This window comes from Bos grunniens, chromosome 4 (genome assembly GCF_055505025.1).
Source record: "Bos grunniens cultivar Pamir isolate PY7600 chromosome 4, Bosgru_T2T1.0, whole genome shotgun sequence".
Lineage (NCBI taxonomy): Eukaryota > Metazoa > Chordata > Mammalia > Artiodactyla > Bovidae > Bos > Bos grunniens.
This window is the reverse complement of record NC_141168.1, coordinates 90,152,801-90,177,027: the sequence shown is the minus strand read 5'-3', so window position 1 is coordinate 90,177,027 and position 24,227 is coordinate 90,152,801. Positions and strand designations below refer to the sequence as shown.

Genomic DNA, 24,227 nt, shown 5'->3' with positions numbered 1-24,227 from the left:
ATAATGGTCATGTACTTTTGTCATGTAAATGACAGTATTATGTAAAACCCCTGCACTAATACCTAGATGCTCAGTCGATAAATGGTACCATCCTTTCTTTGGCCGGTGCAGCTACTTGTGCACAGTTCACTAGGCTTATCTCCCAGCTTTCAGTTTCTGGCTGAGTATCATGCCAGCCTTGAGCTTTTTCTTTGACTGTGTTTATTCTTTGCTACTAGGAAAAACCACCACCCAAGTTCTAAAACCTTGAGATAAAATAGGCAGTCATTGTTAATAGAGTTTCTATTCTCTATCATAACATTGGCTTTTAGAAAATATTCTGGTGGGGTTTTTTTGAGGGGGTAGGTGAGGAGAAGAACCAATATTCTCTTTTGACAGCTTTAACATATGACTTAAAATTTAGTAAAGTCTTCAAATGTTTATCTGCCAGGAAAGCCTTCTCTCTTCCCCTCCCACTTTCCATCTCTCTCTGGTTTCTCTTCCTTTTTGAGTTGTTTTGGTAAAGGTGATTCAGTTGGAACCTCCTAGACTCAAATAGGTAGAAAGATTCCAAGATTCCAGGGTATCAGTTCTCTCTGATGGTTGTAAAGGTCCATTTGATCCCCCATTAAGCAAAATCATGACTCTTTATTTCAAAGAAGCGTAGTGTTAAGATTCTTTTATGGGCCCTAATCTTACAGGGATGCTGGTGTAGTGATGTGAATGAAAGGTGTTTCTCTGTAATTCTTATGTGCCCTGGAAAATCTTCAGCTTCCAAACTGCATTTCTCTAAGATCAGAAACAGAGAGGAGGGAAAAGACACTTAGGAAAAGGGAGACAGTTCAGTTGCCCAGTTGTGTCCAACTCTTTGCGAGCCCATGGACTGCAGCACATGAGGCTTCCCTGTCTATCACTAATCAGAGCTTACTCAAACTCATGTCCATCGAGTCAGTGATGCCATCCAACCATCTCATCCTCTGTCATCCCCTTCTCCCCCTGCCTTCAGTCTTTCCCAGCATCGAAGTATTTTCCAGTGAGTCAGTTCTTCGCATCAGGTGGCCAGAGTATTGGAATTTCAGCTTCAGCATCAGTCCTTCCAATGAATATTCAGGACTGATTTCCTTTAGGATTGACTGGTTGGATCTTCTTGCAGTCCAAGAGACTGTCAAGAGTTTTCTCTAACACCACAGTTCAAAGGCAATAATTCTTCTGTGCTCAGGTTTCTTTATAGTCCAACTCTCACATCCATACATGACTACTGCAAAAACCATAGCTTTGACTAGATGACCTTTGTTGGCAAAGTAATGTCTCTGCTTTTTAATATGCTGTCTAGGTTGGTCATAGCTTTTCTTCCAAGGAGCAAGCGTCTTTTAATTTCATGGCTACAGTCACCATCTGCAGTGATTTTGGACCCCCCCAAAATAAAGTCTCTCACTGTGTCCATTGTTTCCCCATCTATTTGCCATGAAGTGATGGGACCGGATGGCATGATCTTAGTTTTCTGAACGTTGAGTTTTAAGCCAGCTTTTTCACTCTCCTCTTTCACTTTCATCAAAAGGCTCTTTAGTTCTTCTTTGCTTTCTGCTGTAAGGGTGGTGTCATCTGCATATCTGAGATTATTGATATTTCTCCCAGCAATCTTGATTCTAGTTTGTTCTTCATCCAGCCCAGCACTTCGTATGATATACTCTGCATGTAAGTTAAATAAGCAGGATGACAATATACAGCCTTGACGTACTTCTTTCCCGATTTGGAACCAGTGAAAGAGACTCCGGAAAAGGGAAACAAGAGTTTAGAATTGGAGGAATTGCTACAAAGAGAGGACTTCCCTATAGCTGAAATGGTAAAGAATCTTCCTGTGATGCAGGAGACCAGGATTCAATCCCTGGTTTGGGAAGATCCTCTGGAGAAGAGAATGGCAATCCACTCCAGTATTCTTGCCTGGAGAATTCCCTGGACAGAGAAGCCTGGCAGGCTACAGTTCATGGGGTCACAAAGAGTCAGACATGACTGAGCAACTAACACACACACAAAGAGAGTGCTTGTACCTGGCAATCAGTTACTAGAACATGGCCCCAAGCCAAAGCCTGAGTCTTTAAAGCAAGGCAGTGTGGTATATCAGAAAAAGGCTGTGAAGTCAGACAAATCCAAGTATAATCCTATTTATAATCTCAAATTTTCTCTGTATGTTTGGGCAAGCTACTTAGCCTATCTGAATGTTATATCTATAATCCATGTGTACTGGGGATACTAAGGCTTACCTAACCTGTTGTGAGAATCACATTCATGTAAAGTTTTTTAATCAGATGGATTCTAGTATTCAGAACACATATTGCTTCTCCGTTTCTTTTACTCCTAGTCATAAGAGGTAAGAACAGGACAACCTGAAAGAGCATTCAGTGGCCAAAGCTGGAACAGTTTCAGCAACAAAATGAATAGCTAAAATGTTAGATCATAACCCATAGATAAAATAAATACCCATAAGTTTTTATCAATAATAAATAATCATTTCTATAAATAAAGAATGGCAGTTCTTCTTTAGAGAAGCATTTCTATCAATAATAGGTAACAGTTGTTGTGGATAAGAAGAGAAATGGCACTAATTAGTAACAAGAACATATACCGAAGTAAAAATCTTACTAGAAAAGGTAAATATAAAGTTAATGAATAAATCACTTATAAAGTCAGTATGAAAGTTAAAAGAAAAAAGTATTGAAATTAACTAAAACTACATTACTTAGGTAAGAAATACATAAAATATAAATATGTAAAAGGTAACATCAAGCTTATTCAGTGTGGAGGAAATAAACATGTAAAGTTCTGTAATGTGTTCAAGTTTAAGTCGTTACCAACTTAGAACATTGTATACATAGGATGTTGTATGTGAACCTCACAATAACAACAAAACAGAAATTTGTAGTAAATAACAAAACAAAATGAGAAAGTAACCTCAACATAATACTAAAGAAAGCTATCAAACCACTCAGGAAGGGAGAAAGAGAAGGAACAGAGAGGAACTACAAAAAGAGAAAACAGTTAACAAAATGACAGTAAGTACATACCTATCAATAATTACTTTAAGTAAAATCGCACTGAATTCTCCAATGAAGAGACAAAGCATGGCTGAATGGATTAAAAAAAAAAAAAGACTCATCTATGTTTTACCTATAAGAGACTTACTTCAGAAGTAAGGACACACAAAGACTTCCAGATCAAGATGACAGAGTAGAAGGATGTGTGCTCATCTCCTGTGAGAGCACCCAAATCACAGCTAGCTGGTGAATAACCATCAACAGGAGGATGCTGGAACCTACCAGAACAAAAGATACCTCATGTCCAAAGACGAAGAAGAAGCCACAGTGGGACAGAAGGAGGGACACAGTCATGATAAAATCAAATCCCATAGCTGCAGGGTGGTGTTGTTTAGTCGCTCAGTCCTATCCGAACTGCAGGGTGGGTGACCCACAATCTAGAGAACAATACCAAAGAAGTTCTCCCAGTATTGTAAAGGTTCTGAACCCCACATCAGGCTTCCCAGCCTGGGGATCTAACAAAGGGAATGGGAATCCCCAGGGAATCTGAGAAGCCCAGCAGGATTTGATTACAAGACATCCGCAGGAGTAGGAGAAAGAAAGACTCCAGTCATGGAGGGCACAAATAAAACCTTATGTGCACCAAGATTCAGAGGAAAGGAGCAGTGACCCCATAGGAGACTGAACCAAAACTACCTATTACCTACTAGTGTTGGAGGGTCTTTTGTGGAGATATAAGTTGGCAGGAACTTGCCACACGGTCGGGGACACCAGTCTGGGAAGGTCCCCCATAGTGTATACCTCTTGGAGGTTGCCATTAACCCAGTCATAAACAACCACACATAACCCAAACCAGACTCTAGGGCTGGTCTGCCTCAGGCCAAAAAATTGCCAAGAAGGGAGCACAACCCCAGCCATATTAGATAATTGGATTAAACTTTACTGAGCAAGACCCTGCCCACCAGAGCAAGACCCAGCTTTTCCCACCACCAGTCCTTCCCACCAGGATGCTTACACAAAGCTTATGCTCCTCCATCAGAGGGCAGACAGAAGAAGAACCACAATCCCACAGCAATTAAAACAAAAACCATGCTACACAAAGTTAATCATCATGAAAAAGCAGAAGTTATGTCCCAGATGAGAGGACAAGATAAAACCCCAAAAAATAAGTAAATGAAGTGGAGATAGGCAACCTTCCAGAAAAAGAATTCAGAATAATGATAGTGAAGATGATCCAGAATCTCAGAAAAAGAATGGAGGCAAAGCTTGAGAAGATGCAAGAAATCTTTACCAAAGAGACACCAATATTTCATACAAAGATGGGCACAATAAAGGACAGGAACGATATGGACCTAACAAAAGCAGAAGATATTAAAAAGAGATGGCAAGAACACAGAAGAACTATACAAAAAAGGTCTTAATGACCTAGATAACTATGATGGTATGATCACTCACCTAGAGCCAGACATTTTAGAATGTGAAGTCAAGTTGGCCTTAGGAAGTATCGGTATGAACAGAGCTAGTGGAGGTGATGAAATTCCAGCTGAGCTACTGCAAATCCTAAAAGATGATGCTGTTAAAGTGCAACACTCAGTGTGCCAGCAAATGTGGAAAACTCAGCAATGGCCACAGGACTGGAAAGGGTCAGTTTTCATTCCAGTCCCAAAGAAAGGCAATGCCAAAGAATGTTCAAACTATCACACAATTGCACTCACCTCACATGCTTGCAAAGTAATGCTGAAAATTCTCCAAGTTAAGCTTCGACATTATGTGAACCTATAACTTCCAGATGTCCAAGGTGGATTTAGAAAAGGCAGAGGAACCAGAGATGAAAATGCCAACATCCACCGGATCATCGAAAAAGCAAGAGAGTTTGAGAAAAACATCTACTTATGCTTTATTGACTATACCAAAGCCTTTGACTGTGTGGATCACAAAAAAACTGTGGAAAATTCTTCAAGAAATGGGAATACCAGACCAGCTTACTTGCCTCATGAGAAATCTGTATGCAGGTCAAGAAGCAACGTTTATAGTTGGACATGGAACAATGGACCGGTTCCAAATTGGAAAAGGAGTATGTCAAGGCTGTATATTGTCACCCTGTTTATTTAACTTATATGCGGGGAAACAATGGAAACTGACAGACTATTTTCTTGGGCTCTGAAATCACTGCAGATGTTGACTGCAGCCATGAAATTAAAAGACACTTGCTCCTTGGAAGAAAAGCTATGACAAACCTAGATAGCATATTAAAAAGCAGAGACATTACTTTGCCAAAAAGGTCTATCTAGTCAAAGCTATGGCTTTTTCCAGTAGTCATGTATGGATGTGAGAGTTGAACCATAAAGAAAGCTGAGTGCTGAAGAATTGTGATGCTTTTGAAGTGTGGTGTTGGAGAAGACTCTTGAGAGTCCCTTGGACTGCAAGGAAATCAAACCAGTCAATCCTAAAGGAAATCAGTCCTGAATATTCATTGAAAGAACTGATGCTGAAGCTGAAGCTCCAGTACTTTGGCCACCTGATGCAAAGAACTGACTTATTAGAACAGACCCTGATGCTGGGAACATTTGAAGGCAGGAGGAAAAGGGGATGACAGAGGAAGAGATGGTTAGATAGCTTCAACGACTTGATGGACGTGAGTTTGAGCAAGCTCTGGGAGTTGGTGATGGACAGGGAAGCCTGGCATGCTGCAGTCTATGGTGTTGCAGAGAGTTGGACTTTACTGAGTGACTGAACTGAATTGAACTGAGAACTAAAGAACAAAAAAACAGAGATGAATGAGACACTAGAAGGAATCAATAGCAGAATAACTGAGGGAGAAGAGTGGATACTTAACCTGGAAGACAGAATGGTAGAAATCACAGCAGAACAACCGAGAATACTCCACCCAGCAAGACTCTCCTTCAGATTTGATGGCGAAATCAAGAGCTTTCCAGACAAGCACAAGTTAAGAGAATTCAACACCACCAAACCAGCTTTACAACAAATGCTAAAGGAACTTCTCTAGGCAGGAAACAAGAAAAGGAAAACACCTACCTATAGGAAATAAACCCCCCCAAATTAAGAAAGATACAGATGAATTAAAGCACCCAGCAAAAAACAGACTGGCTGAGCAGATGAAAACATGTGCATGTGTATGCACTTCCACTTACAACATCACTCTGCTTGACCCCCAAATTGTTTGTAATTATTTTTGGTTATTTTTGTACTGTTAGGTTAATCATGTTCCCATTTTGGTGTGCAGTTGTAATTATCTTTTTTTCTTTTGTCTGGCTATTAATTGTGAAAACTGATAAACATCTTTCACTATTGTGATTATATAAATATCACTCGCTTAATACCATTGTATCATGATTGGTCAACAGAAAAATAACAGATTTCTATTATCACCAAAACTACCATTTATTAGGAAAAAAACCTGTAATCACTTTTTAAAATTCATATGCATATCAGAATTATCTTGGAATTTTTTGAAAAATACAAATGCTCAAGTTTTGTTTTGTTTTGTTTTTTTGGCCAGAGCTCCAGGTATGTTTCTAATGAGCAGTCTTGTTTAAAGTCCACTGGACTATATGAGGATCTTTTACTTTTATTTGCTTTGGTTTACTTTTTCTATTTCATATTCAGTACTCCCATTTCATTTAGTTATGTTTTCCAATTTTTCCATCTCTTCTTTTTTTTGATGTTCTTTCTCAAGCCTTTATCAAGTGTAGTAGAAAAGCTCTTGTATACAATATATATAAATAATATGTATATTATATGTATTTTAGGAAGCTTTTAAATTTTTGCCTAACTAAAAAATTTATGACATTTTGATTCAACTTGTTTGACTCACTATGACTAGAATGCTAGATTTTTATTTTAAAATAATAGGCAACAAGCAACAAAAGTTTACTGCATAGCACAGGGAACTATAGTCAATATCTTGTAAAAACCTATAATGGAGAATTTCAAAAACAATGTACGTGTATATGTATAACTGAATTACAAAAAAAAATAATTCTACCTTTTGAAATTTAATAATGGTTATCTTTTTGCCAGTTTCCCTAAATGTGCTATGGACACCTAATAACAACATATGACAGAATTTTAAATATATTTGTGTAGGATATGATATTAATATAAACAGAAATAGAAATGTTATATTGAAAATATCAGTGACATCATTCAAGATGCTTCTATTCTTATTTTTTGTGCACTTGATAAAGTATTCTCAGAAAAATGTTATTATGTCTCACTATGATTGTATATTTTTTTCCTTTTCGCTTATATTTCTTCTGATTTTTGCTTTATGAGTCCTTGTTTCTTTGTTGTTAGGTGTCTGATGGTTTATGATGTCTATCTTCTTTGTGAACTGTACCTTTCATCATTACAAATATTCATCTTTATTTCAGAAGTAAGAAGTAAGGACAGAAGAAGTAAGGACACGCAGACTGAAAGTGAAGGATGGAGAAAGACAGTCCATGCAAACAGAAACAAAAAGCCTGGTGTAACTCAGGTAAAATACTTTAAAACAAAGATCGTAATAAAAGACAAAAAAGGCCATTACATAATTATAAAAAGTCAGTACTGTGGAAAGATATAAAATATATGAGATGTTTATAAAATATGTATGCATCCAACATAGGAACATCAAAATATATAAAACAAAATTAATGGACCTAAAGGGAGAACTTGACAGCAATACAATAGTAGTAGGAGAATTTAGCATCAATGATCAGACAATATCAGTAAGGAAACATTGATTTAAAATCACATTACATAAAATCACAATAAAATGGCACATTACACCAGATGGACTTTATAGATAAATACAAAGCAGTCTATCCAAAAGCAGCAGAGTAAACATTCTTCTCAAATGCACATAGAACATTCTCTAGGATAGATCACACGTTAGGCCCCAAAAATGTCCCAGGAAATTCAAGATCATTATAATGATAGGGAAGCATCTTTCCAACCACAGTGGTGTGAAACTAGAAATCAGTTACAAGAAGAAAACTAGAAAAAAAATGTGGAGATAAACAACATGCAGTGGGTCACTGAAGAAATAAAAGGAGAAATAAAAAAATACCTAGATACAAATGAAAACAGAAGTACAATGTACCAAAACCTATGGAATGCAGCAAAAGTTTTACAACAGAAGTTACTAGTAATACAGGTTCACCTCATTAATAAAAACCTTAAATAAACAATCTTTCTTTTCATTAAATATCTAGAAAAAAATAATCAAAGCCCAAAGCAGACGCTTTACCCTCTGAGCCACCAGGGAAGCCCAGATATCTAGAAAAAATAATCAAAGCCCAAAGTTAATAGAAAAAAGAAAAAATAATAAACATCAGAGTGGAAATAAATAAAATAGAGACTAAAAAGATAATAGAGAAAATCTGTTTCTTTAGATTTAGGCAACTAGCTCTTCTTAGTTCTTTGAAAAGATTTTAAAAATTGGCAACATTTAGATAGACTGACCAAGGGAAAAAAAAGGTTCAAAAAAGTCAGAAATGAGAGAGAAGTTGTAACTGATACAATGAAATGCAAAAGATCACAGGACTCTACTACAAACAGTTATATGCCCACAACTTGGGCAACATAGAAGAAATGAATAAAGAATAAATTTGTAGAAACATATACTTTTCCAAGACTGAACCATGAAGAGATGGAAAATCGATCTTGAGAAAGAAGAATGGAACTGGAGGAATCAACCTACCTGACTTCAGGCTCTACTACAAAGCCACAGTTATCAAGACAGTATGGTACTGGCACAAAGACAGAAATATAGATCAATGGAACAAAATAGAAAGCCCAGAGATAAATCCACGCACATATGGACACCTTATCTTTGACAAAGGAGGCAAGAATATACAATGGATTAAAGACAATCTCTTTAACAAGTGGTGCTGGGAAAACTGGTCAACCACTTGTAAAAGAATGAAACTAGAACACTTTCTAACACCATACACAAAAATAAACTCAAAATGGATTAAAGATCTAAACATAAGACCAGAAACTATAAAACTCCTAGAGGAGAACATAGGCAAAACACTCTCTGACATACATCACAGCAGAATCCTCTATGACCCACCTCCCAGAATATCGGAAATAAAAGCAAAAATAAACAAATGGGACCTAATTAACCTTAAAAGCTTCTGCACATCAAAGGAAACTATCAGCAAGGTGAAAAGACAGCCTTCAGAATGGGAGAAAATAATAGCAAATGAAGCAACTGACAAACAACTAATCTCAAAAATATACAAGCAACTCCTCCAGCTCAACTCCAGAAAAATAAATGACCCAATCAAAAAATGGGCCAAAGAACTAAATAGACATTTCTCCAAAGAAGACATACAGATGGCTAACACATGAAAAGATGCTCAACATCACTTATTATCAGAGAAATGCAAATCAAGACCACTATGAGGTACCATTTCACACCAGTCAGAATGGCTGCAATCCAAAAGTCTACAAATAATAAATGTTGGAGAGGGTGTGGAGGAAAGGGAACCCTCTTACACTGTTGGTGGGAATGCAAACTAGTACAGCCACTATGGAGAACAGTGTGGAGATTCCTTAAAAAACTGGAAATAGAACTGCCTTATGATCCAGCAATCCCACTGCTGGGCATACACACTGAGGAAACCAGAAGGGAAAGAGACACGTGTACCCCAGTGTTCATCGCAGCACTGTTTATAATAGCCAGGACATGGAAGCAACCTAGATGTCCATCAGCAGATGAATGGATAAGAAAGCTGTGGTACATATACACAATGGAGTATTACTCAGCCATTAAAAAGAATACATTTGAATCAGTTCTAATGAGGTGGATGAAACTGGAGCCTATTATACAGAGTGAAGCAAGCCAGAAGGAAAAACACCAATACAGTATACTAACGCATATATATGGAATTTAGAAAGATGATAACAATAACCCTGTGTACGAGACAGCAAAAGTGACGCTGATGTATGGAACAGTCTTATGGACTCTGTGGGAGAGGGAGAGGGTGGGAAGATTTGGGACAATGGCATTGAAACATGTAAAATATCATGTATGAAACGAGATGCCAGTCCAGGTTCAATGCACGATACTGGATGCTTGGGGCTGTTGCACTGGGACGACCCAGAGGGATGGTATGGGGAGGGAGGAGGGAGGAGGGTTCAGGATGGGGAGCACATGTATACCTGTGATGGATTCATTTTGATATTTGGCAAAACTAATACAATTATGTAAATTTTAAAAATAAAATTTAAAAAAAATTACATGTATTAAAAAAAAAAGGAAAATCTGAATATAAATAAATTCAATCAGTAATAAAAACCTCCCAAAAAACAGTCTCAGACCAGACAGCTTCACTGTTTAATTCTATCAAACATTCAAAGAAAATTTAATATCTATCCTTCCCAAACTCTTTGAAAAAACTGAAGAGGAAGGAATCCTTCCTAACTCATTTTATAAAGCTAGCATTATCCTGTGGAGAAGGCAATGGCACCCCACTCCAGTACTCTTGCCTGGCAAATCCCATGGACAGAGGATCTTAGTAGGCTACAGACCATGGGGTCGCTAAGAGTCGGATACGACTGAGCGACTTCACTTTCATTTTCATGCATTGGAGAAGGAAATGGCAACCCACTCCAGTGTTCTTGCCTGGAGAATTCCAGGGACAGGGGAGCCTGGTAAGCTGCCGTCTATGGGGTCGCACAGAGTTGGACACAACTGAAGTGACTTAGCAGTAGCAGCAGCATTATCCTGATAGCAAAACCAGACAAGGACACCACACACACAGAATCATCAAGATTAGTAGCCTTGCTGAATATAGATGCAAAAATTTTCCAGAAAATAGTAGTAAGCCAAATTCAACAATACATTACAAGGATCACACACAGTGATCAAATGGGATTTTTCCCAAGGATGTAAGGATGATATAACATCAACAAATGAATCAATACACCACATTAACAAAATGAATGATAAAAATCACATGATCTCAGTAGATTGACAAAAAGCATTTCACAAAAAGCATTTCAACATCCATTTATGTTAAGAATCTCTCCACAAAGTAGATATAGAGGGAGCATCCTCAACATAATAAAGATCATTTATGACAAACCCACAACTCATACTGTATTCAGTGGTGAAAAGTTCAAAGCTTTTTCTCTAAGATTAGGACAAGAGAAGAATGCCCACTCTCACTGTTTTTATTTAACATAATATTGGGAGTCCTTGCCATGACAGTTAGGCAAGAAAAATAAAACAAGAGGTATCTAAATAAAAAAGGAAAAAGGAAAATCATCACTTTATGTATGACTTGTACTATATACAGAAAACCCTGAAGATTCCACTTTAAAAAAAGTTAGAAATAATAAATTAATTCAGTGAAGTTACAAGATATAAAACCAGTACACTGAAATCTGTAGCATTTTGATACACTAATAATTAATTACCAGAAAGAGAAATTAAGAGAAGAATTCCATTTACACCTGCATCAAAAAAGATAAAATACCTAGGAATAAATTTAAGGAGATGAAAGACTTATACACCGAAAATGGTAATATATCATTAAAAGAAATTGAAGAAGATACAAATAAATGGAAAGATATAGTCAACTCATGGATTAGAAAAATTAATACTGTTAAAATGTCCATACTGCTGATAGTAGTCTACAGATTCAGTGAAGTCTTTATTAAATGTCATTTTTCACAGAGCTGGAACAAAATTCTTAAATTTGTACAGAGACACAAAAGATCCTGAGAAGCCAAAGCAATGAGAAAGAAAAACAAAGCTGAAAGTATCATACTCCCTGACTTCAGACCATATTAGAAAGTTATGATAATCAAAACAGTTTAGTAAGGGCACCAAAAAAAAAAAAAAGGGCACAAAGATGAATGGAACAGAATAGAGAGCCCAGAAATAAATCTATGTTTATATGATCAGTGTAACACAAAGGAGGCAAGATTATATTATGGGGGAAACAGTCTTTCCAGTAACTGTTTTTGGGGAAAATGGGCATCCATATATAAAAGAATAAAACTAGACCACTCTCTCACATCTAGAAAAAATTAACTCAAAATGGATTAAAGGCTTCAATGTAAGACCCCAAACCATAAAATTCCTGGTAGAAAACGTATGTGGTGAGCTACTTGAAATCAGTCTTGGCAGTGTTTTTCTGTATCTACCTCCAAAAGCAGGAGAAACAAAAGCAACAATAAACAGAATTACACCAAACAAAAAACGTTTATGCAGCAAAGGAAACCATCATTAAAATTAAAAAGCAACCTAGTGAATGGGGGAAGATATTTTGAATTATGTATTCAATAAAGGGTTAATACCCAAAATATATTGAGAACTAATACAACTTAACAACAAAAAACAAATTTTTTAAAAGAGGAGCTTAATAGGCATTTTTTCCAAAGAAGACAAACAAATGGCCAACACGTGTGTGAAAATGGTCAACAGCACTTACCATAAGGAAAATGCAAATCCAACCACAAGATATTGCCTTAGACCTGTCAGAATGGTTATCTTCAAGAAGACAGGAAAGAACAGTTGTTGACAAGGAGACCGAGAAAAGGAAACTTTTGTGCCTTGTTGGTGGGAATGTAAACTGGTATAGCCACGATGGATAAAAGTATGGAGATTTCCTAAAAAAATTAAAAGTAGAACCACCGTGTGATCCAGCTATTTCACTTCTGTGTACTTATCCAGATAATATGAAAACACTAATTTGAAAAGAAATATATGTACCCCATCACAGCATTATTCATAATAGCCAAGATATGAAAGCAGCCTAAGTGTCTGTGGAAAGTTGAAGGGATAAAGATGATGTGATACGCGCATGCGCGTGCGTGCGCGCACACACACACACACACACACACACACAATATGGAATATTACTCAAGCTTAAAAAATGATACCTTGCTTTTGCAACATAAATATACCTTGAAGATATTACATTAATTGAGATAAATCAGACAGAGAAGAAAATTCCTATGAAATAACCCACCTGTGAAATCTTAAATGAGCAAAGAAAACAAACTCATAAATACAGAGAACAGATGCATGGTTACCAGAAGGGAATAGTTTTGTGGGGTGGGGGGAATAAGTGGACATCAACTGTATGGTTGTTGTAGTTCAGTCACTAAGTCATATCCAACTCTTGGTGACCCCATGGATTACAGCACATCAGTCTTCCCTGTCTTTCTCTATCACCCAGAGTTTGCTCAAACTTGTGTCCGTAGAGTCGGTGATGCCATCCAACAATCTCATCCTCTTTTGCTCCCTTTTCCTACTACCCTCAGTCTTTTCCAGCATCAAGCTCTTTTCCAGTGAATCTCTTCTTCGTATCAAGTGGCCAGAGTACTGGAGCTTTAGCTTCAGCATCAGTCCTTCCAATGAATATTCAGGACTGATTTCCTTTAGGATTGACTGGTTTAATTTCCTTGCTGCCCAAGGGACTCTCAAGCATCTTCTCCAACACCACAGTTTGAAAGCATCAATTCTTGAGCGTTCAGCCTTCTTTATGGTCCAACTCTCACATCCATACATGACTACTTGAAAAACCATAGCTTTGACTATATGGACCTGTGTTGGCAAAGTGATGTCTCTACTTTTTAATATGCCGTCTTGGTTTGTCATAGTTCTTCTTCCAAGGAGCAAGCGTCTTTTGATTTCATGTCTGCAGTCATCTTCCACAGTGATTTTGGAGCCCAAGAAAATAAAGTCTGTCACTGTTTCCATTATTTCCCCATCTATTTGCCATGAAGTGATGGGACTGGATGCCATGATCTTAGTTTTTTGAATGTTCAGTTTTAAGGCAGCTTTTTCACTTTGCTAATTCACCCTTGAAAAGCGGCTCTTTAGTTCCTCTTGACTTTCTGCCATTAGGGTGGTGTCATCTGCATATTTGAGGTTACTGATATTTCTCTTGGCAATCTTGATTCTGGCTTGTGATTCATCCAGCCCAATATGTACTCTGCATATAAGTTAAATAAGCAGGGTGACAATATATAGCCTTGACATACTCCTTTCCCGGTTTTGAACCAGTCTATCGTTCCATGTCCAGTTCTAACTATTGCATCTTGACCTGGATACAGGTTTCTGAGGGGGCAGGTGAAGTGGTCTGGTATTCCAATCTCTTTAAAATTTTTCCACAGTTTGCTGTGATTCACACAGTCAAAGGCTTTGGCATAGTCAATAAAGCAAAAGTAGATGTTTTCTGGAATCTCTTGCTTTTTCTATGATCTATGATTCGGTGTTGGAGAAGACTCTTGAAAGTCCCTTGGACTGCAAGGAGATCCAACCAGTCCATTCTAAAGGAGATCAGTCCTGGGTGTTCATTGGAAGGAATGATGCTAAAGCTGAAACTCCAGTACTTTGGCCACCTCATGCAAAAAGTTGACTCATTGGAAAAGACTGATGCTGAGAGGGATTGGGGGCAGGAGGAGAAGGGACAACAGAGGATGGGATGGCTGGATGGCATCACTGACTTGATGGACATGAGTTTGGGTAAACTCTGGGAGTCGGTGATGGACAGGGAGGCCTGGCGTGCTGTGATTCATGGAGTCACAAAGAGTCGGACACAACTGAACGACTGAACTGAACTGATGATTTGGCAGTTTGATCTCTGGTTTTTCTGCCTTCTCTAAATCCAGCTCGTTTATTTGTAAGTTCTCGGTTCCTGTGCTGTTGATTGACATTAACTAGACTTCTAGTGGTAATCACCAAAAGTAATCACAGATATTAAATTATAACCCAAAATCACTGCAGATGGTGATTGCAGCCATGAAATTAAAAGACGCTTACTCCTTAGAAGGAAAGTTATGACCAACCTAGACAGCATATTAAAAAGCAAAGACATTACTTTGCCAACAAAGGTCCATCTAGTCAAGGCTATGGTTTTTCCAGTAGTCGTGTTTGGATATGAGAGTTAGACTATAAAGAAAGCTAAGTGCCAAAAGATTGATGCTTTTGAACTGTGGTGTTAGAGAAGACTCTTGAGAGTTCCTTGAACTGCAAGAAGATCCAACCAGTCCATCCTAAACGATATCAGTCCTGGGTGTTCATTGGAAGGACTGATGTTGAAGCTGAAACTCCAATACTTTGGCCACCTGATGCGAAGAGCTGACTCATTGGAAAAGACCCTGATGCTGGAAAAGATTGAAGGCAGGTGGAGAAGGGACGACAGAGGATGAGATGGTTGGATGACATCACCAACTCAATGGACGTGGGTTTGGGTGGACTCCGGGAGTTGGTGATGGACAGGGAGGCCTGGTGTGCTGCAGTTCATGGGGTCACAAAGAGTTGGACATGACTGAGCAACTGAACTGAACTGAACTCCTGAAACTTATATAAGAGTATATACCAATTTTACCTCAATGGGAAAGAAAGGTAGAGTGAAACCTAAACCTAAAACTCTTCATTTTGTTTTAAATATTCCAGCACTTAATTGTTGGCAAGGTGGAACTACATTTTAACTCAGATTACAGCAGTCAAGTTGGAACTCAGGAATCTAACTTCATCAAAACAGCACAGTTTCAATACTTTTGAAAATGTTTATTATTTGTAGAGCAGTGATCCAGCTGTTGTATTCTTAAAAGAGAATAACAGTAAAGTTCAGTTCAGTTCAGTCGCTCAGTCGTGTCCGACTCTTTGCGACCCCGTGAATCGCAGCACGCCAGGCCTCCCTGTCCATCACCAACTCCCAGAGTTCACTCAAACTCACTTCCATGGAGTCAGTGATGCCATCAGTAAAAGATAATAATAAAAATCTCAGTATTGCTCTCCAGGTCCTTGTCCTCTCTCTCCTCTGCTGTAGAAGTGTTGAAACTATGTAACATCAATGTGAAATAGAAACTTTGCTCTCAGCCATAAAGAAGTGAAGCCATGTATTGATTCATCCCACCAATCCAGTTAGACCTTGGAAGTTAGATTGTGTAAGCTGAGATTCATCTGCCTATAACATTTTTCTCTCTCTTCTTTTTCTGGTAAAGAACTTCTCTGTGATATGTAGAACAGAGGACCAATCTCATCTCTGTGTACAGGGATGGGAAGGTCAACAAAACTTTGACTAGTCAGAGTCATTCCCAGTATTTGTGCTGCATCTTTTCTATCTGAAATTATAGGCCATAAAGCAGAATATATCCTCGGAGCACTGTAGGATACCATCTGTTTTAGCAAGGAAAAGAAATTCCCAGAGAATAAAGCCAACACAGGGAAAGGTAGATTTGACACATGGTACACAGGAGGGAAAGAGAGAGAGAAAAAGAAAGAGAGAAGATTGGAGAGGGTGGGGAGTGGATAAAAAAAGAAGAGAGAAAGACAGAGACAGGAAGAAAGAGAGCAGGACAGAGAAGCCAAGGTTTTTGTGAACACTGAACATGAGAGCCTTCCATCTCTGTTTGAAGTCTGTACTCTTCTGTTCTTGAGTTACACGCCCAAAGACATTCCTGTTTTTCTTCAGCCAGATGAGATTGTCACACTGTCATAGTGAAAAATAGACATCTTCTTTGTCAGTTATACCTCAATAAAGTAGAGGGGAGAGATATTATTTATCATTTTTAATAAGGAAATAAAGGAATAGCATTGATGGCAAAAAAGCATTTTAATAAACATCTTGATGGGCATGATCTCTTTATGTGTCTCATCAGATAAAAGAAGCCTCTAAGCTCTATGTTAACCTTTCTTGTCATTTCAGGATACCTTTAACCGTGTAGTAGATCAGGTTGTGAAATCTAAGTTCCTACTCAATCACCATTTTTCAACCAGGGCCTGCTCTACAGATAATTCCATAAAAGTAAACTTGCTTTTGAGGCTAGTTTCTCTTCATTATTGCCCTATACAAACAGATTTTCATTGCTTATGTGCAAAGGAGAGAAAGATAATCTGATACATTTATTAATACTTAAAGATCAGTGAATTTACATTTTACTCCTTCTGGTAATACGACTGTGTTTCATAAGATTTAACATCAGTGTTTAATCCAAAGAAAGTAATGTGTAATGGTAGAATTACAAGGGCTGTAGCATGTGGATGGGAAGATATTTTCTGTTAAGGAAATTACCCTCCTTTTTATGTGAGGAACTCTAAAAGTGACATTTTAAATATCAAAAGCTTCGGCATCTGTTTACATTATTTAAAATTCAGACAAGTGGTCATGCAAGGGATCAACTCATTCTTTGTTTCTTAGAATAGAATAAGGCATATAATTTCACAAAAATAATTTACAATTATTTATTTCAAGTTCCTTCAAAATCTGGACACATTAATGTCCCAATTCCCTTTGACTTATTGCCCTCGGGGACTTTTGCCAGCAGGTCATTCTTCACCATCCAGGTGTATGAGAGATCATAAAATGAACGTTCAAGCCTTAAATCTAAACTGTTTTTAATTCAAATAGTATCATGTTTATGATTTCGGTTCATTCAAGCCAAGTCATGCCAAAGGACACTAAACAAATGGCTAGTTTACACAATTAAATAATCAAAACATCTAGTAAAAATAAAAAGAATATTGACATCTGAATTTCTAGAGGAGGTAAAGGATAATCCGAATATGTTTTAGACACATTTCCATCATGCACTCCAGTGAAGATCAGCTTTCGATGTTCTCCCCTACTTGTGATTTGGATCATTTTTTTTTCTTCATCCCCCTCTATTTTTCATTCTTTTTTCATTTTTCCTCCTTTATCTCCTCCTTCTATCGTCCTTTCCTCTTGCCACTTCCTTCAGTTTAAATGGTTAGCATTTATTGGGAAGCTAATCAGTTCCAGGCACTAGGCTAAACACTGGGGATTAAACATAAAAAGGCAGAGTGCCTGCTGTAGTAGCTTTCTATTGCTTGGTAACAAATTACCGCAAATTTAGTAACCTAACACCCAGTCATTAGCTCCCAATTTTGCAGCAGTTGTATGTCAGAAGTCCAGCCTGGGAGGGTCTCACCAGGCCAAAATCAAGGTGTTAACCAGGCTCAGATCTCAGGTACGGATTCTGAGGACAAATGCATTTCCAGATTCATTCATGTTGTGGGCAGAATTCATTTCCTTGCCATTATAAAACTGAGGTCTCAAGTTTCTTTGCTGTCTCTCTTCCAGGGCCTCTGTCAGCACTTTTCACAATCAGGTCATCCACATTTCTTTTCACAAGACCTCTCCATCTTTGAATGGAGTGTTGAATACCCCTCGTGCATTGTATCTCTCTGCCTTCCTCTTCAGTCACCAGCTAGAGAAAATTCTGTACTTTAATGGGCCTCCCTGGCTAATCCAGTCTTCCCATATAACAAAACAATCTCAAGATTGATAGCTCATCATATTTACAGATCTCAGGGACTCAGGCAGGACATTTGTGGAGATCCATTGCAGAAATTCTGCCCACTACATTTGCCATCATGGTACCCGCAAGCTAGTGAAAACAGGAAAATTACAGCATTAGAGTAATTATACAAGAAAGAGTGGTATAACAAAATGTGGTATGTGTCATAAAAAGGAAAACAATTCTGATTCATGCTACAACATGGATGAACATTAAAGACATTGTGTAAGGGAAATAAGCCAGACATAAAGGACATACAGTGTATGATTCCACATATGAGGTAACAGAATAAGCAAATTCATAGAGACAGAAAGAATAGACTTTACCAGGGGCTGAGGGAGAGAAGAAAGAGGGAGATATTGTTTGATGGGTACAGAGTTTCTGTTCAGGACAATGAAAACATTCTGGAAATGCGTAGCATCATTAATATACTTAATTGAACTGAATTATACACTGAAAAGTGGTTTAAATAGTAAATTTCATGTTATGTATATTTTATCATGGTAAAAGAAGATTAAAATGTTGAAAAAGTATAGTAGGAACATAGGAAAAGAACAGCATAAGCTATTTCCTGAAATATCAAAGTGTCAGATGTGGTAGGGTATAAGATCGCAGGAGTGTGGGTGGGGGGAAGGGTGCAGACTGTGCAATAGGGAGGGTAGTGGCTTAATTTCAGTTCTCTTTTTGATCATCTCAAGATGAATGTGTTCATTTTGTCCAGATATGGCCTTCCTTTCTCACACAGGTTGCCTGGAGAGCAAACCTTACTTAGCAATCATTGGTAGTCCTAGAACCTTAAATGTTGGTGGTAGAGGTGTGAATTAAGTTAGCTTCTATTCGTTAAATGTCACATTGGTGACCCCAAGTTCACTTTGTTTCTAGGAAATAAAGAAAAAAAGGAAACAGAGACTGAACACTCCTCTGTGCTGGCCTCTGGGCTTCTTCACAGAGCATCAGTGTCTCACAATAACTCTGCCAGTGGAAATTATCCCATTAATAAAACTAATTTTATTAGTTCCACCGATAAAATAGTTGTTACCTTCCCACATCTGGGTCATGTAATATGTGCTTCCCTCTTCCATGACTATCTGCGTTCTTTTAGCACTATCACTAGCTCCCCACCCTCCCCACCCCCCACCAGCTTAAGTTGCTTCACATAATTCCTACCTAATATTTTGCAGGGCTGTCCTGTTCAGTACTCTTGCCCGGAAAATCACATGGATGGAGGAGCCTGGTGGGCTGCATTCCATGGGGTCGCTAAGAGTCAGACACAACTGAGCGACTTCACTTTCACTTTTCACTTTCATGCATTGGAGAAGGAAATGGCAACCCACTCCAGTGTTCTTGCCTGGAGAATCCCAGGGACGGGGGAGCCTGGTGGACTGCCATCTATGGGGTCACACAGAGTCGGACACAACTGAAGCGACTTAGCAGCAGCAGCAGCATGTTCAGCTTTATCGGTTGGGCTCTGCAAAAGATCCAGGAGCACTATTCACATAGATTACAGCGTAGAAGATGCTCTCTGGTGTTGTACAAACACACACGGCAGATGTCTCCTCAGTTTCAGCTTAGATATTTTTCCCCAGAGTAGAGGGCTTGGTTAGATCTCATACTCATATTACATCTGTAGTCTCCTTCACTGCGTGTATTACAATCCTGAAAGTGAAAGTGTTGGTCACTCAGTTGTATCCCACACTTTGAGACCCCATGGACTTGCAGCCCATCAGGCTCTGTTCATGGGCTTCTCCCAGGCAAGAATACTGGAGTGGTTTGCCATTTCCTTCTCCAGGGGTTCCCAACCCAGGGATTGAACCTGGGTCTTCCGCATTGCAGGTAGATTCTTTATCATCTGAGCCACCCAGGGAAGCCACTTAAATAATTATTTACATAATTAATGTTTGGTATCTGACTTCCTGGCTAAACTATAAGTTCAATAAAGGGAGGAATTTCATCTGCCTTTAAATTTTTTTTAACAAATAAATGAGACAATTGGATTTATGTGAGTTCAGTTCAAAGCAAGCTTCTTTTAATTGCAACTTAGTGGTGGTACCTGGGACTGAGGCGCAGAAGCATGTGAAACTCAAAGAATAGCACACTGGATCTCAAAACCTTCACTCTTGTGTTAAGCTTTTTTTTTTTTTCCATCAGGTTAGACAGATAACATTTTTTGCAATTTTATTTATAAGTTGATCGTAATAACAATATGCCTTTATTATCTTCTAAAGAAGCACTCTACAGAGCCAGATTTTGTACTAGATGACTATACTGAATTGAACAGTGTCTTGCAAATACTCATGTCCACTTTGAAACTCATAATGTGACTTTATTTGAAAATAGGGTCTTTGTAAGTATAACTGGTTAAGATGATGCCATACTGGATCAAGACAGGCCCTCAAACTCAATAGCTGGTGTCTTTATAGGAGAAAGGGGAGAGAGATTCAGACACAGGGACAGATCAGACATAGAGACCTTGTGACAACAGAGGCAGGGATGTGAGTGATGCAGCTGCTCACCAAGGAACAGCAAGGATTACTGGCCACTACTGGAAGTAGGAAGAGGCAAGGAAAGATTTTTCCCTAGAGCCTTTGGAAGCAAAATGTCCCTGCAGCCCCCTTGACTTCAATTTCCAGATTCCACAACTATGAGTGAATAAATTTCTGTTGTTTTAAACCATCTAGTTTATGGTGCTATGTTATAGCACTCTTTTAATTTTTTAAAGTCGCTCAGTTCAGTTCAGTTCAGTTCAGTCACTCAGTCATGTCACACTCTTTGCCACCCCATGAATCACAACACGCCAGGCCTCCCTGTCCATCACCAACTCCCAGAGTTCACCCAGACTCACGTCCACTGAGTCAGTGATGCCATCCAGCCATCTCATCCTCTGTCCCCTTCTCCTCCTGCCCCCAATCCCTCCCAGCATCAGAGTCTTTTCCAATGAGTCAACTCTTTGCATGAGGTGGCCAAAGTACTGGAGTTTCAGCTTCACCATCATTCCTTCCAAAGAAATCCCAGGGCTGATCTCCTTTAGAATGGACTAGTTGGATCTCCTTGCAGTCCAAGGGACTCTCAAGAGTCTTCTCCAGCACCACAGTTCAAAAGCATCAATTCTTCGGCGCTCAGCTTTCTTCACAGTCCAACTCTCACATCCATACATGACCACAGGAAAAACCATAGCCTTGACTATACGAACCTTTGTTGTCAAAGTAATGTCTCTGCTTTTGAATATGCTATCTAGGTTGGTTATAACTTTCCTTCCAAGGAGTAAGTGTCTTTTAATTTCATGGCTGCTGTCACCATCTGCAGTGATTTTGGAGCCCCCAAAAATAAAGTCTGACACTGTTTCCACTGTTTCCCCATCTATTTCCCATGAAGTGATGGGACCGGATGCCATGATCTTCGTTTTCTGAATGTTGAGCTTTAAGCCAACTTTTTCACTCTCCTCTTTCACTTTCATCAAGAGGCTCTTTAGTTCTTCTTCACTTCACTCACTTCACTTCACTTCACTCACTGCCGTAAGGTTGGTGTCATCTGCATATCTGAGGTTATTGATATTTCTCCCGGCAATCTTGATTCCAGCTTGTGCTTCTTCCAGTCCAGCGTTTCTCATGATGTACTCTGCATAGAAGTTAAATAAGCAGGGTGACAATATACAGCCTTGACATACTCCTTTTCCTATTTGGAACCAGTCTGTTGTTCCATGTCCAGTTCTAACTGTTGCTTCCTGACCTGCCTACAAATTTCTCAAGAGGCAGATCAGGTGGTCTGGAATTCCCATCTGTTTCAGAATTTCCCACAGTTTATTATGATCCACACAGTCAAAAGCTTTGGCATAGTCAATAAAGCAGAAATAGATGTTCTTCTGGAACTCTCTTGCTTTTTCGATGATCCAGGGGATGTTGGCAATTTGATCTCTGGTTCCTCTGCCTTTCCTAAAACCAGCTTGAACATCTGGAAGTTCATGGTTCACGTATTGCTGAAGCCTGGCTTGGAGAATTTTGAGCATTACTTTACTAGTGTGTGAGATGAGTGCAATTGTGCAGTAGTTTGAGCATTCTTTAGCATTGCCTTTCTTTGGGATTGAAATGAAAACTGACCTTTTCCAGTCCTGTGGCCACTGCTGAGTTTTCCAAATTTGCTGGCATATTGAGGGCAGCACTTTCACAGCATCGTCTTTCAGGATTTGAAATGGCTCAACTGGAATTCCATCACCTCCACTAGCTTTGTTCATAGTGATGCTTTCTAAGGCCCACTTGACTTCACATTCCAGGATGTCTGGCTCTAGGTGAGTGATCACACCATCGTGATTATCTGGGTCGTGAAGATCTTTTTTGTATACTTCTTCTGTGTATTCTTGCCATCTCTTCTTAATATCTTCTGCTTCTGTTAGGTCCATACCATTTCTGTCCTTTATCGAGCCCATCTTTGCACGAAATGTTCCCTTGGTATCTCTAATTTTCTTGAAGAGATCTCTAGTCTTTCCCATTCTGTTGTTTTCCTCTATTTATTTGCATTGATCGCTGAAGAAGGCTTTCTTATCTCTTCTTGCTATTCTTTGGAACTCTGCATTCAGATGTTTCTATCTTTCCTTTTCTCCTTTGCTTTTCGCTTCTCTTCTTTTCACAGCTATTTGTAAGGCCTCCCCAGACAGCCATTTTGCTTTTTTGCATTTCTTTTCTATGGGAATGGTCTTGATCCCTGTCTCCTGTACAATGTCACGAACCTCATTCCATAGTTCATCAGGCACTCTATCAGATCTAGGCTCTTAAATCTATATCTCACTTCCACTGTATAATCATAAGGGACTTGATTGAGGTCATACCTGAATGGTCTAGTGGTTTTCCCTACTTTCTTCAATTTAAGTCTGAATTTGGCAATAAGGAGTTCATGGTCTGAGCCACAGTCAGCTCCTGGTCTTTTTTGTGCGGACTGTATAGAGCGTCTCCATCTTTGGCTGCAAAGAATATGATCAATCTGATTTCGGTGTTGACTGTCTGGTGATGTCCATGTATAGAGTCTTCTCTTGTGTTGTTGGAAGAGGGTGTTTGTTATGACCAGTGCATTTTCTTGGCAAAACTCTATTAGTCTTTGCCCTGCTTCATTCCTTATTCCAAGGCCAAATTTGCCTGTTACTCCAGGTGTTTCTTGACTTCCTACTTTTGCATTCCAGTCCCCTATAATGAAAAGGACATCTTTTTTGGGTGTTAGTTCTAAAAGGTCTTGTAGGTCTTCATAGCACCGTTCAACTTCAGCTTCTTCAGCATTACTGGTTGGGGCATAGACTTGGATTACTGTAATACTGAATGGTTTGCCTTGGAAATGAACAGAGATCATTCTGTTGTTTTTGAGATTGCATCCAAGTACTGCATTTCGGACTCTTTTGTTGACCATGATGGCTACTCTATTTCTTCTGAGGGATTCCTGCCCACAGTAGTAGATATAATGGTCATCTGAGTTAAATTCACCCATTCCAGTCCATTTCAGTTCACTGATTCCTAGAATGTCGACATTCACTCTTGCTATCTCTTGTTTGACCACTTCCAATTTGCCTTGATTCATGGACCTGACATTCCAGGTTCCTATGCAATATTGCTCTTTACAGCATTGGACCTTGCTTCTATCACCAGTCACATCCACAGCTGGGTATTCTTTTTGCTTTGGCTCCATCCCTTCATTCTTTCTGGAGTTATTTCTCCACTGATCTCCAGTAGCATATTGGGCACCTACTGACCTGAGGAGTTCCTCTTTCAGTATCCTATCATTTTGCCTTTTCATACTGTTCATGGGGTTCTCAAGGCAAGAATACTGAAGTGGTTTGCCATTCCCTTCTCCAGTGGACCACATTCTGTCAAATCTCTCCACCATGACCCGCCCATCTTGGGTTGCCCCACGGGCATGGCTTAGTTTCACTGAGTTAGACAAGGC

At 38.9% G+C, this 24,227-nt stretch overlaps 1 long non-coding RNA gene across 6 annotated transcripts in view; it reads left to right on the top strand.

Moving 5' to 3' along the window:
- The window catches only part of LOC147374513 (uncharacterized), a 242,567-nt gene that overhangs the window by 158,034 nt on the left and 60,306 nt on the right, over positions 1-24,227 (top strand). For all 6 annotated transcript variants that reach the window (XR_015162847.1, XR_015162846.1, XR_015162845.1 and 3 more), the window contains one exon: positions 7,406-7,509. This is a non-coding gene — a long non-coding RNA (uncharacterized LOC147374513). The remainder of the gene's footprint in view (positions 1-7,405; positions 7,510-24,227) is intronic.